Here is a 13,683-nt window from a genome sequence, read left to right on the forward strand (position 1 = left end):
GGAAGGATCCATGTGAATTCCTTCCTCTCTAATCACGTAACCCAAAAATCCGACTCTTCGAAGCCAAAATTCGCATTTAGAGAACTTTGCATAAAGCTTCTCTGCTCGTAGGGTTTCTAGAATCTGACGTAAGTGTTGGCTATGCTCCTCCTTACTACGAGAATAGATAAGAATGCCGTCAATGAATACAATAACAAATTGATCTAATTAAGGAGGGAACACCCTATTCATTAAGTCCATGAATACTGTGGGTGCATTGGTCAATCCGAATGGCATCACTACAAACTCGTACTGTCCATAACAAGTTCAGAAAAGCTGTCTTCGAAATATCCTCCTCTAACACTCGTAATTGGTGATACTCGGATCTCTTGTCGATCTTGGAAACGTAGTTCGCCCGTTGCAGTTGGTCGAACAAATCGTCTATGCGAGGCAGAGGGTAACGATTCTTGATGGTAAGTTTTTTTGGTTCTCTGTAGTCGATGCGGATACAGAACGATGCGTCTTTCTTCTTCATGAACTAGACCAGTGCTCCCCAGGGTGAGAAGCTTGGACTAATAAAGCCCGTGTTGAGTAGTTCATTAAGTTGACCGGATAGCTCCTGCATCTCAGCTGGTGCTAGACGATAGGGCGATTTGGCTACTAGGGTAGCCCCTGGAACTAAGTTTATTCTGAACTCGACTTGGCGCTGTGGAGGTAATCCTGGTAGTTCTTCTGGAAAGATGTCGGGAAAGTCGCATACTTCTAGGATGTTCTTTACGTCTTTTTTCTCTTGGCTCATATGGACAACATGGCCAAGGAATGGAAGACATTCCTTTCATAAGTACTTATGAGCTTGTTTGCTCGAGATGATACGAAGATTCGTGCCTGGTTTGTCGTCGTAGATAACTAGGGTTTCGCTAGACGGTAGATTAAGACGAACGACTTTCTGATAACACATGATGTCGACACGATGAGGACTCAACCAATCCATGCCAATAATGACGTCGAAACTTTTATTTGAGACCGACATGAGGTCGATTGGAAATGAATGGCTGTCTAGAGTTAGAGTACATCCTATGTGTATGCAGCTAGTGCTCTTAGTTTTTCCGTTAGCCATTTCTACAGTGAACGGTTCTTTAAGTGCGCATGATGGTTGTTTAAGTAAGTGTGCAAATTTCTGGATCACGAAACTCCTCTCCACTCAACTATCAAAAAATATGCATGCTTAAGAGTTATCGAGGAGAAACGTACCAGTGACCACTATAGGGTCGGCTATAGCTTCCTCGTGGCCTATAGCCAAAACCCTTCCTACTCTATCCGCGTTCCCTGCCTTCAGGCAGTTCCTTGTGTAGTGACCCACCTCGCCACATCCATAGCAGGCTTCGCCCACACCAACGCCGGGGACTTGGTTGATTGGCCATGCCGGAGACTTGCAGAAACGGGCAGTGTGCCCTTTCCTGTTCCAGTTAGAGAACTGCATTTCCCGACAGGGTCCATTATGGTGGAAGCTACACTTGTTGCACTTGGGCAAGCTTCCAACATACTGCTTCATTGGCGCAGTAGCAGTAGGTGCTATCGCAGCATGAACAGCCACGACCTGCTGCTTTTTGGCAGAGTTTTGTGCCGCGTTCTTTTTCTTGTTGTCCCATAACTTCCGCTTGGTGTCAGCGGCTTTGGATGGTTCTGAGACGACAAGGGTTGTTGTCGTTGTCGGGGTGTGGACTCCATGATCAAGGAGTCGCTGTGCCAATCGCTTGGCACTGTCGAAGGTAGTGGGGTTTGAAGCTAAAACATTCCCATGGAATGGAAGCATCAGCCCCCATACATACCTCTCAATATTCTTTCCCTTAGTAGGGACCATTCCCGGACATAGTGTCACCAGATCGCTGAACCTGGCAGTGTAGGCGACTATATCAGAGCCCTTCGTGGTTAGGCTCTAAAGTTATTGTTCCAGTTTCTGAACCTCGCCCCTCGGGCACTATTCTTCAATCATAAGCTCCTTCAGAGTTTCCTAGCCCATAGCATTTGACACTATTAGGGTTAGTGACTTGACATGGCTATTCCACCATGTCAGGGCTCGGTTCACGAAGGTGCAGACAACAAATTTAACTCTGCTCCCTTTCGGACAGGTGGAGATCTCGAAGATTGACTCCGTCTTTTCGAACCATTGCGAGAGGGAAATGATTCCACCAGTCCTATTAAAGGTCTTGGGTTTAAAGTTGGTGAAGTCCTTATACGAACACTCCCTAAGATGACCGTGACTACCACCTTGGGTGTAGTTAATACCCAATCCACTCCCACTAGTACTGGTCGTGTTGAATGGAGCTAGGGCTGTCGTGACATCCGCAACCATTGTAACTTGGATAGCTGCCGTATCGAATTGTGGAGAAGGCAGTGTAGTTTGAGATAGAGTTATCGGAGTAGTGCACCTATTCGATCTACGAGGAGGCATCTTGTAACTATAACATCATAAAGATGAAGATATAGGCAAGAATTCCATAGTGAGAAAAATGAGTGATCCATGGACTAAATCACAATAGCCCAACAAAACAGATGAGAGTATGATTGTAATAGAGATCTAACAATAGAAGGGTGAAAGAATTTGGATAAAGATTTCCAATGAGAGTAAATGTATGTCAATAATATTGGAATTAAAGATATAACGAGTTCGGGAAAATGACCTAAAAGTAGGTCTTACATCAAACCAGAATAAGAAAATTTGACAGAACAAAGACCTAACGGACAGAAAGTCCAAGGTTTGAAGATAAACAGGAAATTTAAATGAGATTCTATACATAGACCTAATTATATCCAAAAGACAAAGTAGATTAGACTCTACTTGCGAAGAGAACCGCTCGAACGAGCCTTTGATTCTGCCTGATGACACTCCATTTCTCGGATACACCTTTCGAAATTTGCCTAACATTCTTGAAGTTCCATGAATTCAGTTTGGGTTGCAGTAAGTTCTCTCTGAAGGGACTCATTGTGGTTAAAAGTTCTACCGTGAGCAGATTGTAGCTGGCGAATGTGGAATGTATTGACTCCCGCATCGGCATCAACTTCCCTGACTCGGTTGATGGCTGCCCTACCCTACACGTCATTTCGAGCAACCCTGTGAACCAGGATAAACAGGATTCTGTCTGCTGAGCTTCCCTCGCTCAAATTATAGAAGCTTTGGTCTCCATTGTATGGTATGGGTTGACCTTGTTCCTGACTCCACCTACCCAAGTTTTCCGCTCAAAAAGGCGTTGGGCCTTGAAAAGCTGGACTCGGGTTAGGATTTGGGATTGGAGCTACTAGGGGTAGATCATTGACTTTTGGCTCTGAGTCAAAATCCTTTGGGAAGTTTTCTGTGAAGTCATCATCTAACGGAATTGTATGATTCTCTTCTGGCTCTGCATCGAACCATCCAATCATTTCCTTGGTTGGGGAAGTACATATCGCTGTGGGGATGGAATCCAGCCATGTTATCTACGCGAGAATAGGGGTAAAAGAAATAGTTAATAGACGTACTACTTAAGATAATTATAGGATGATCCTTACTAGTTACTTCAATACTTGCGTAGTGCATACCAATCATATGTAACCAAGATAGAATAGACCTTGGAATAAGTGACCCTAACTCTATGTCCAAAACCAAACAAGGAATAGGAAGTAAAGCAAAGATCACAGATTCTAAGTCTATGACACCTTAGTCACATATAACCTTAGTGTATCCACTCAACAACTATTCACATACTAATAAAGGCCTTTTAGTTTGCACATAAGTAATTATAATAACACAAAATACTCCTATAGTATTTTAAGTTTTATGTTTTGCTCTAAAGTTTTCATTGTAGTAGTGTTGGTAAGTTTTTAGACTTGCTGCAACACCATAACCATTCCTAGGCATATGCTAATCACTTATCAGAAAGATATAGTTGATCAGGCTATATCACTCCCAGATCTGATTATATGTCCCCAAGCCTACGTGTGTTGTCCAGCAATCACAATAGTTTTGTTTTGTTTTAGTATGACACTAATCCTAGTATGAATGCTTGTATAAATAATTTACTAAAATATTTTATTATTTTAAAAGTATTAGCTCTTGGTTAGAGTGTTTTTAATCCCGATGTGTTCATAGTTTATATCGTTTATGGGTTGATATACTCAACTCACTATAAACAAAGGTCTGATACCAATCTGCCACACCCCAAACCAGAACGGCGGAAACATTCAGGGTTGGTGGACGTCATGTACAGTATCATAACAATGCACAATAGTAAAACAAGTAATACAAGTGTGTTCTATGTATAGTTTGAAAGACACCCAAAATATGAATCAAAATAAAAGACAAGTCTTAAACATGCTCTGTCTTCTCAAAACCTGGTCATCGGTACCTGTCTACTGGTGAACTAAGAATACAAGTTATTTTGAAAGAGTAGATCAACATTTAAGCTGGTGAGTTCATAGGTATTTTAGTGTCAATGTTTGTATAAGTTTGAAGAAAGTGTTTGTAAATATTTTTTGTAAATGTTTGATGTAAATGTTTGTATACATCCGAGAAAATCCTTTATTTTCTACTAAAGTAGCCATCTACCAAGACCTGACTGTTTTGTATGTTTATCCTTTTGTAAAAGTGAGTGTTTTTCCCATGTATGACTATCATTACAAAAATATAGTTTACATTAGCGTTTATTTGAGAAGATCACAATATGAATGTAATGGGAAAATAAAGATGTAGTATAGTATTGTATATAGTAACTACCAATGTACTAACTACCTTAAACCAATTGTTTAATTAAGGTAAAATGTGATGATATTGTAACCATGCTTGATTGACTAGTAAAACAAGACATTTAAAGACGTCAGAATGGTATGAGATTCGTTACCCATAGAGTTGCAGGACCCACTGTAGCTAGTAGCAAGGTGTAGGATGGTCAATCCCGTATAGATATATACACAAATTCATGCTCTCCCTCCAGGAGACTATGGTTAAAAAACGTGACACAACAGTATATTCCCATGCCATGTGTTAGGCTTATTGTGTTGTGTCTTGGGCTCGGTCCTTAGCCCAGTTTTGGTTGCCGGTTTGGGCCTGTCCAACCGTGCATTATTTTATTCTAGGGTTTTAGTATTTAAGGTGCATGCATGCATCCTTTGTTAGTAACACTTTCATTATTTTTCTTATCAAGTTTTGTAAACCCTAGCTTGCTTCTACAGTGGAAGTTCTTCATCGAGCTCTGTTGAGGTGTGACTATATTTGAATCATAAGCTTTACATTGATTCCATACTATGTTCATAATCATATTGTGTTTGAATTGTTTGTTCTTTATCTTTATACTTGTGAAAGATCTAAACGATCTGAGATTTATTCTCATCAATTGGTATCAGAGCAGGAGACTGTGTAATTCATACACATATCTTCTGTTGAAGAAGTTAATAGGGTTTTTCCGCATTGATTGATATTAATTGAGCCGTCATTCCATATTGGCGTATCTCATTAATTGTCGATGTTACTCTAACGATAAATTACAAGTTTGATCTTAAACAGGTTATTGATCAAACTACATCACAATGTCCAAGGATGATTCACAAACCAACCCAATCAACATCTCCAACAATATCGGATCAACGATAAGGATTCCAATCTTATACACTCAGGATTATGAGGTTTGGATGCACCACTTCGAAGATTATGCGATCGGCTCAGAAGATAATGGGTACTTGATCTGGGAAGCAATCATAGTTGGCCTGTTTGCTCATTCTAGCACCTCAAAGATTGTCAAAACTCAAAAGGAGTACAATCAGCTCGTGAATGATGTGAAAGACATTCCTCAAGACGAGAAGGAGAAGTTTGAATGCAACATCAAGGCCTTAAGAATGATTAGGTTTGCTTTGCAGTCGGATACGTTTCGATTGGTGGGTTCTTGCGCTACAGCTAAAGAGATATGGGACAAGTTGAAAGAATTGTATTCCACTGATGAAGATCTGGAACATTCGATACAAACTCTATCGCTTTCTGAATTTGGTGATTTCAAACAGAAGCCTGAAGAGAAACTTTTTTCAGGCTTTTGATCGGTTTAATCATCTTTTAAGTAAGATGATAAAGCACGGAATCGAAAGGAAGGTTATTGAACAAAAGGTTACCTTCATGAACGGTCTTAAACCCGAATGGATGGCAATCGTGTCCACAGTAAAGGCACACAAACAGTTTAAATCATATTCTCTAGCGAAAATGGTGGGAATTCTTAAGTCCCATGAAAGTGCATTGTCTAAGGAAACGAACGTGGTTACTAGTTCGGGTTCGTTAGTTCTTGTTTCAAAAGGGAAAAGTGCTGTTGAAGAAGAAGAAGAATTAGATCTTGCTGACTATGATCTAACCGGTGAAGAGTATGCCCTGGTGGTTTGCAACCCTAGAAAGTTCATGAAAAGAAAATTCCCAGCCAACAAGAACCGAAACTGGCAGGGAAGTTACAGTTCGGAAAAAGGTGAAGGAGGAACTGAAGATAGGTTCGAAGTCAGAAGAATCAAAGAAACAGACGAATATTGGTGGTGACTCAGGATTTGATTGCCATTATCGTGGAGGAAAGAATCACTTCGCCAAGGATTGTATGCTGAAGAAAACGGCAGAAAAGATAGACGAGGATGATGAGTAAGCGAGCCTCCTGAGACGATTGGAGGAGATCAAGAAAAGAAAATCAGCAGCTAATAATAAAACCATGAATGCTTTGATTGTACAAGATACAGGTAACAGTGATGAATTCGGTGGAGTGGAGTGTGGTCTACGGATTCAGAGGACGAAGAAGTAAGAAAACCCAGTCATGGTAAGGCGATGCTGGTGAAAGAAGAACATGCTACAGGAAGGTGTTTAATGGTGACAGAAGGAGTATCTTAGATTAGAGGATATACTACTAATGGTGGGCTAGAAGATGAGAAAGAGCGAGAGGATAGGTTTTTTGCTGCGAAGCTTGTCAGTGCACAGATCAAAGAATGTGATGAGTTTATCAAGAAGGTACAAAATATTCTCGCTTCTCTAAAAAGACCTATTACTGACTATGAAAAGGAACTACATAGCTTAAAATCTAAATTTTCTAGTATAAGTAGTAGTCTTACCCAAACCCATGTCACAAACTCTAACATGACTGATCAAATTAGCAGGATATCATTGAAGAGTGAGGAAAGGAGGATGTGGATTGAGCAAGAGGATAAAGAGTTAATTGGGTCTAAGGATGAATCAATCTATTTGCAACGAGACAATCTTAAGATTTGGAAACAGCGAAATATTTTCTGTTTAATTGCTAAAAGACTTTATTTTAATATCACTCAATGGCATCTCGATTGTGAAATAGGAAAGAAGATGCATCGCATGATTTTACCCTTCCTTGAGTTAAAGGAGGATGAAGTCGATGCCGAAGCTTACAACTGTGAAAATGTTGTATCTTCTGATGAAGTCTCCCCTGTATACAAAATTGCTCTAGACAAAATAGAGTCCTACATAAAGTCAAAAGACCATAAGGACATGCTCAAAAATCTATTGGATGAAAATTATAGATTGAAGTTAAGAACCGAAACTGTATAGAAATTTGACTCATTAAATGCCAAACTAAGTTCAGAAAACAAAATTGATGTTGAAAATGCATCTGAACTTAATGAGGATGATGATCTGAGTGAAATCTCTGTAGAGGATGTGGTGGACTGTTCTGAATTTGTCAAACGCGAACCCGAAACTTACAAAAATCTCATTTCTGAAAATTACGTTGAGTTCGCTCACTCGTCAACAGACAAGACCAGAATTCTCAAGACAAAGGCTGTTGTGTATGAAAAAGTTCAAACCACTCCCAATCAGGTCTACACAGTTCAAGGAGTTACTCCTTAACAAACAGCAGAACTGACAGCAATGGTAAAAGAAGAAAATGCAGCTGGATGTGAAGAGTTCTTCTGGTCAGCACCAATAGATAACATTGACGAAACAAAAGGCTTGTCTCAGAAAACCTCATGGAGAGTGAAGGGTAGGTACGTACCAGAACCACTTAATGAACCTGTAAGATATGATGTGCCAAGCACAAGTGGCACCAAAATGTCTTTGGGCGAACCAGTGCTAACTACCAGTGAGACATCTTCGTCAAAGACTGAAGGCCATGCTCGAGTTCCAAAGAAAAAGGCCAACATTCACAAAAATCCAAAACAGGTGGCAGAACGAAAACACCAACGAAATCTGAGATACAAGAAGAATCTCTCAGAAAGAAAACAGTTTTGGAGATCTCAAAACCCTTATTATGTCAGGTATGAAAGGACGCATAAGTCTGCAAAAGAATCAAGAAGCGACCATCAGGAGGGTTTTGGTCCTTGAAATGAAAGGAACCGAAAGGATAGTCCACAGCAAGCAAGGAACCGAAAGGATAGTTTTGGTCCACACCAGATAAGAAACCGAAAGGATAGTTTCGGTCCACAGCAAGTAAACAACCGAAAGGAGAGTTTCGGTCCTTAGAGCGTCAGCAACCGAAAGAATGGTTTCAGTCCTCAACACAATAGCAATCAAACGAATAGGTTCAGTCCTAACTTCAATAAGAAGAACAGAAGGAAGAGTGTTCCCGTTCTCAACAAAGGAAGAGTAATAATCAACGGTCCAATATCTCTTGTAAACCCTATTCTTCTCATTATCATTCTAATTCTTATCCTTTAAAAGATTTAAAGGGAAAAGGAAAGCTCTTTCCAGAAGACAACAAATGCTCGAAAGAGATCCAAAAGAAAGCAGACGTCAAAATCTCAAACCCTACATCTAATGAATCAAAGTCAAACAAAATTAAAGTTTTCACAATAAAAAGAAAATATGAAACAACTTTAATTAAAAGAACTTATTTGGTTGATATTTCTCTTACTATTCCCTGTCCTGTAAAAGGCTCACAAGGACCCAAGAAACTTTAGGTTCCTAAATTTGCTTAATATTTTGCAGGTTATACGTGACGAGCAGTTTGAGAAAGAATGGTATATTGATAGTGGCTGCTCGCGTCACATGACAGGAAGAAAGGAAGAACTGAGAGAGTTTCAGTCTCTTAAGGATGGTGGAATTGTGAAGTATGGCAACAACTCATTTGGTACTATCAAAGGCTATGGAATGATTACGAACGATGATTTCTCAATAAGAAAGGTCGCATATGTTGAAGGATTGCAGCACAACCTTATCAGCGTATCACACCTGGTAGTTGCGACCGGATTAAAGGTATCATTTGATGATGAAGGCTCCGAGATAGTCGAAAAGAAGACAAATAACATTCTGTTGAAATCGAAGCGAAAGGGGGAAATGTACCCTTTAAACCTCAATCAAATTTGAGGGAAACCAACAGTCTACTTGCTAACGAAGGCTCACTCAGACGAAAGCTGTTTATGGCATCGAAGACACTCTCATCTTAACTTCAAGGATATCAACAAGTTGCTTTTAGGAGATGATGTTCGAGGTCTTCCAGTTCTCAAATTTAACAAAGAACATCAATGTGCAGCTTGTGAAATGGGAAAGCAAAGTTGACAAATTCATCCTTCCATTGTCAACATAAAGGTGATAGAACCACCGGAGTTGTTACATATCGATCTATGTGGTCCCTCCTCTATTGAAAGCATTGGTGGGAACAAGTACATTCTAGTCATCGTCGACGACTTCTCTCGCTTTACATGGGTGTTCTTCTTGAAGCAAAAATCAGAGGCTACTCCTAAGCTCAATCTCTTCATAAAGCAAGTTGAAGTTCAACTGAGGAAAGTGGTTCGTAAAGTAAGAAGTGACAATGGCTTGGAATTCAAGAACAAGGATTTCAAAGATTTTCTAGCTGACAAGGGAGCGACTCATAATTTCTCAGCCCCATATACTCCACAGCAGAATGGAATCGTTGAAAGGCGAAACCGATCTCTGTGCGAAGCAACTCGTACTATGCTAAGCTTCACTTCATTGCCTCTGTATTTCTGGGCCGATGCTGTTGCTGCTGCTTGTTACACACAGAACAGATCATATCTAAACAAGAGATTCTCCATTACTCCTTATGAGATCTTGAACAATCGCAAGCCGAATGTGAAATTCTTTCATGTGTTCTGTTCAAGATGCTACATTTTCAACTCAAAAGAGAATCGAAACAAGTTTGATGCTAAGGTTGATGAAGGAATATTTTTGTGCTACTCCTTGCACTCGAAAGCATATAAAGTTCTGAACAAGCGCTCTAAGAAGATAGAAGAGACATACTATGTCACTTCTGACGATAGCTATGTCAAGAAGATGAAGACCACTGAAGCTGGACTGCAGGAAATCTTTCCAAAGACCAGTCAAGTTACAGCTCCTATCTCAAATCTTTTTTAGCAATATATGCTTTCTTTTGATGAACCTGAAAAGGCTATCGATTCTGAATCTAGGGCGGAAGATAACAAAGTTGACAGTCTAAAGCAAGTCATTGACGATGCTACACGAGAGATGGTTGATGATCAATCAAAAGCAACCGAAAGGCCTGGCTTAAGCGAACCTTCTGGTGACCGTCCTTCTATCTAGGGTGAGGGTTCGGCTTCACCAAAGGATCAAGGTTCTTCATTCCAGAGGGAGAACTCAACGTCACAATCATCTAGCTTAATCGAAAGTTCATATGAAAGAGAACATTCTAATCCCGATATTGAACTCTCATCATCATTCGAGGGGGAGAATACACATGTCAATGATGACGATACACTATCGGAATTAGAAGAAGAGATCAATGTAGAACTGGATCCCTCTTGTGATCCAAATTACCCGCCTCTCGTTAAATGGACTAACAACCATTCTCAATGTCAGATCAATGGGGAATCTTCAGAAATGGTTTTAACTCGATCACAAATCAAAGCGAAACAAGTTGCACTATTCTCACAAGTAGAATTTTGCATGTTCAATTCTTTTGTTTCGAAAATTGAGCTGAAGACTATTAATTCGACTCTTGACGATTCTGATTGGGTTCAAGCCATGAAAGACGAGTTGAATGAGTTTGAAAGAAACAAAGTATGGCGTCTAATTCCAACTCCAAAGGATGCTTCGGTCGTCGGTCTCAAGTGGGTATTCAGAAATAAGATGGATAAGGAGGGGAATGTGATTCGAAACAAGGCTCGATTGGTTGTAAAAGGCTACTGCCAAGAGGAAGGTATTTATTATGAAGAGACCTTCGCTCCAGTTGCAAGAATATAGTCAATTCGAATCTTTCCAACCTATGATGCACACAAAAACTTTGAAGTCTATCAGATGGAAGTCAAGTGTGCCTTTCTCAATAGAGAACTTGAAGAAACTATGTACGTTGAGCAACCGCCAAGTTTCGTGAACGAAAAGCATCCAAATCACTGTTACATCCTAGACAAACTGGTATATGGCCTGAAGCAGGCTCCCAGAGCATGGTATGAAACTCTCACTCGATTCCTAAATATGTCTAAATTCAAAAAAGGTTCGGTTGACCCAACCTTCTTTCGTAAGAGAGAGGGTAACCACCTTATGATAGTCCAAATTTATGTTGATGACATCATCTTCGAATGCACGAATCCCAGCTTAACAACTGAATTTAGGAAGTTGATGGAAACTAAATTTGAGATGAGCTCAATGGGTCCAATTAACTTTTTCCTTGGCTTAAACATTAGACAGGGACCCGAAGGAATTTTTATCAATCAGGAGGCATATACAAAGACATTGCTTGCTAAGTTTGGCATGACGGGAGACTCCAAAGTTAAAGTTCCAATGGCTTTTGGGAGAAAGCTTACACCTTCGTTGGAGAATCCAGCCGCTGACATGACGCTTTATCATCAAATGATTGGGTCACTAATGTATCTCACAGCCAGCAGACCCGACATCCTGTTCTATGTTTGTTATTGTGCCCGATTCCAAGCTAACCCACACGAACCTCACATGCAAGCTATGAAAAACATCTTTCGCTATCTGAAGCGAACCTTCTCTCTCGGTCTATGGTATCCAGCCAACTCAGGTTTCTTTATCCAAGCGTTCTCAGATGTTGACTTAGGTAGCTATGGATTGGATCGTAAAAGCACCACTCGAGGATGCCAATTTCTCGATGGTAAATTGGTTAGCCGGAAATCAAAAAAACAAACCTATGTTTCTCTCTCCATGGCAGAAACTGAATACATCGCTGCTGCCTCATGCACATCTCAGGTTGTATGGATACAGAGTCAGCTTAGAGATTATGGGCTGAACATGAAGAAAATCCCACTATATTGCGACTTTGAAAGTGCAATTAGGATTTGTCATAACCAGTGCAACACTCGAAGACAAATCACATAGCACTGAGGTATCACTTCATCAAAGATCACGTGGAAGATGGCAACGAAGAAATTCACTTCGTAAGGACAACCGATTAATTGGCAGATATATTCACTAAGGCTCTACCTGAAGCAGGTTTCAACAAAATTTTGCAAGGCCTAGGAATGATGGAAGCAGAATCAGTACCAAAATCGCCTTCGCTTCAATAAAGGTAAGAAGCGAAATAGAGCAAACCGAAATGAACCGAACGCTCGGTCTCTTTCGGGTTCAGCTCGACCAAGAACCGAAATTAACCGAACGCTCGATCTATTTCGAGTTCGGTCCTTCTGAACTCGTTCGCTTCTTTTTCATATCAAGGCATTTTGATTGTATTCTTTTGTACATTCTTTTAAATACTCCTTTTTATGTTTCTTTTCATTTTTTTTATTTTCATAAAATCCAAAAATATTTTTCTTTTTCGTTTAATTAAAATTTTTCACAAAATACAAAAATATCTTTTATTTTACGAATGCTTTCTTTTGTATAAGTGTTACTCTCGATGATGAAGCTCCAACAAGTATAACCTCTTTTCTATAAATTTCATAAGTGTCCCTAGATGCATGCTGCTGCATGTTGAATAAAGCCTCTACAGATTTTGAGTGAAGCCTTAATAACATGATATATACAAATCATGTTTTCCCAAACTAGGCTATTACATTCACTCTATTCATGAGCTACCTTACTCTTCTCATATTGAGCTTAGAGTTGTCTGCTTGTCCTTCTTTTATAGCAGAGGTACATTCGCTTCTTATACCACCTATATCATTTTTCTTCATTGCACTTCATCTCACTAATGTAACCCTTGAGACTCTCAGCATTTACCACTGAGGTTTATGGTTATACAAAAATTTGTGTTAATGAACTTAGTTTCGTGTCACTACGTACTAAGTGAAACCCACAATTCAACACCATTAATGAATTGACGGTACAAAATCACTATGTTCAAGTTCTTATATGAAATCTCTTTTTATTTTGAGTGATCCTTCTGAAAATTTCTATTACCAAGATTTTTTCTTCCCCAAGGATCCAGTTAAGTTTTTTTTTAGATTTCTTATTTGTCCACAAGTCAATGAATATCTTCCCTACCTACTTGTTTAACAGACCACATTGGTCTCACAAGTACTTCGTTCAGTTTCGGTCTTATATCAAGTTTCGAATTCATGAATTGAAGCGAAATCCACCCTTTTAGCTGTAATTAAAAAGATGCCTTTCAATACTTCTTAACAAGTACTTGATCGTTATTTAATGGGAAGCCACACAAGCACTTTGAAGTCTCTCTTGACTTTGCAGGAAGCGATTCTTGCTCAGAATTAGTAGCTTTATGTCTCAACAAGACATCACAAATACCCACAAAAAGTTTGTTTGATTTCTTTATCTTTCACACTCTATGCACGAAAATCTTTGATTTTCCAAAATCTGGTTCT

Source organism: Lactuca serriola, chromosome 1 (genome assembly GCF_051521515.1).
Source record: "Lactuca serriola cultivar US96UC23 chromosome 1, Lser_US96UC23_V15, whole genome shotgun sequence".
In the NCBI taxonomy this organism is placed as follows: domain Eukaryota; kingdom Viridiplantae; phylum Streptophyta; class Magnoliopsida; order Asterales; family Asteraceae; genus Lactuca; species Lactuca serriola.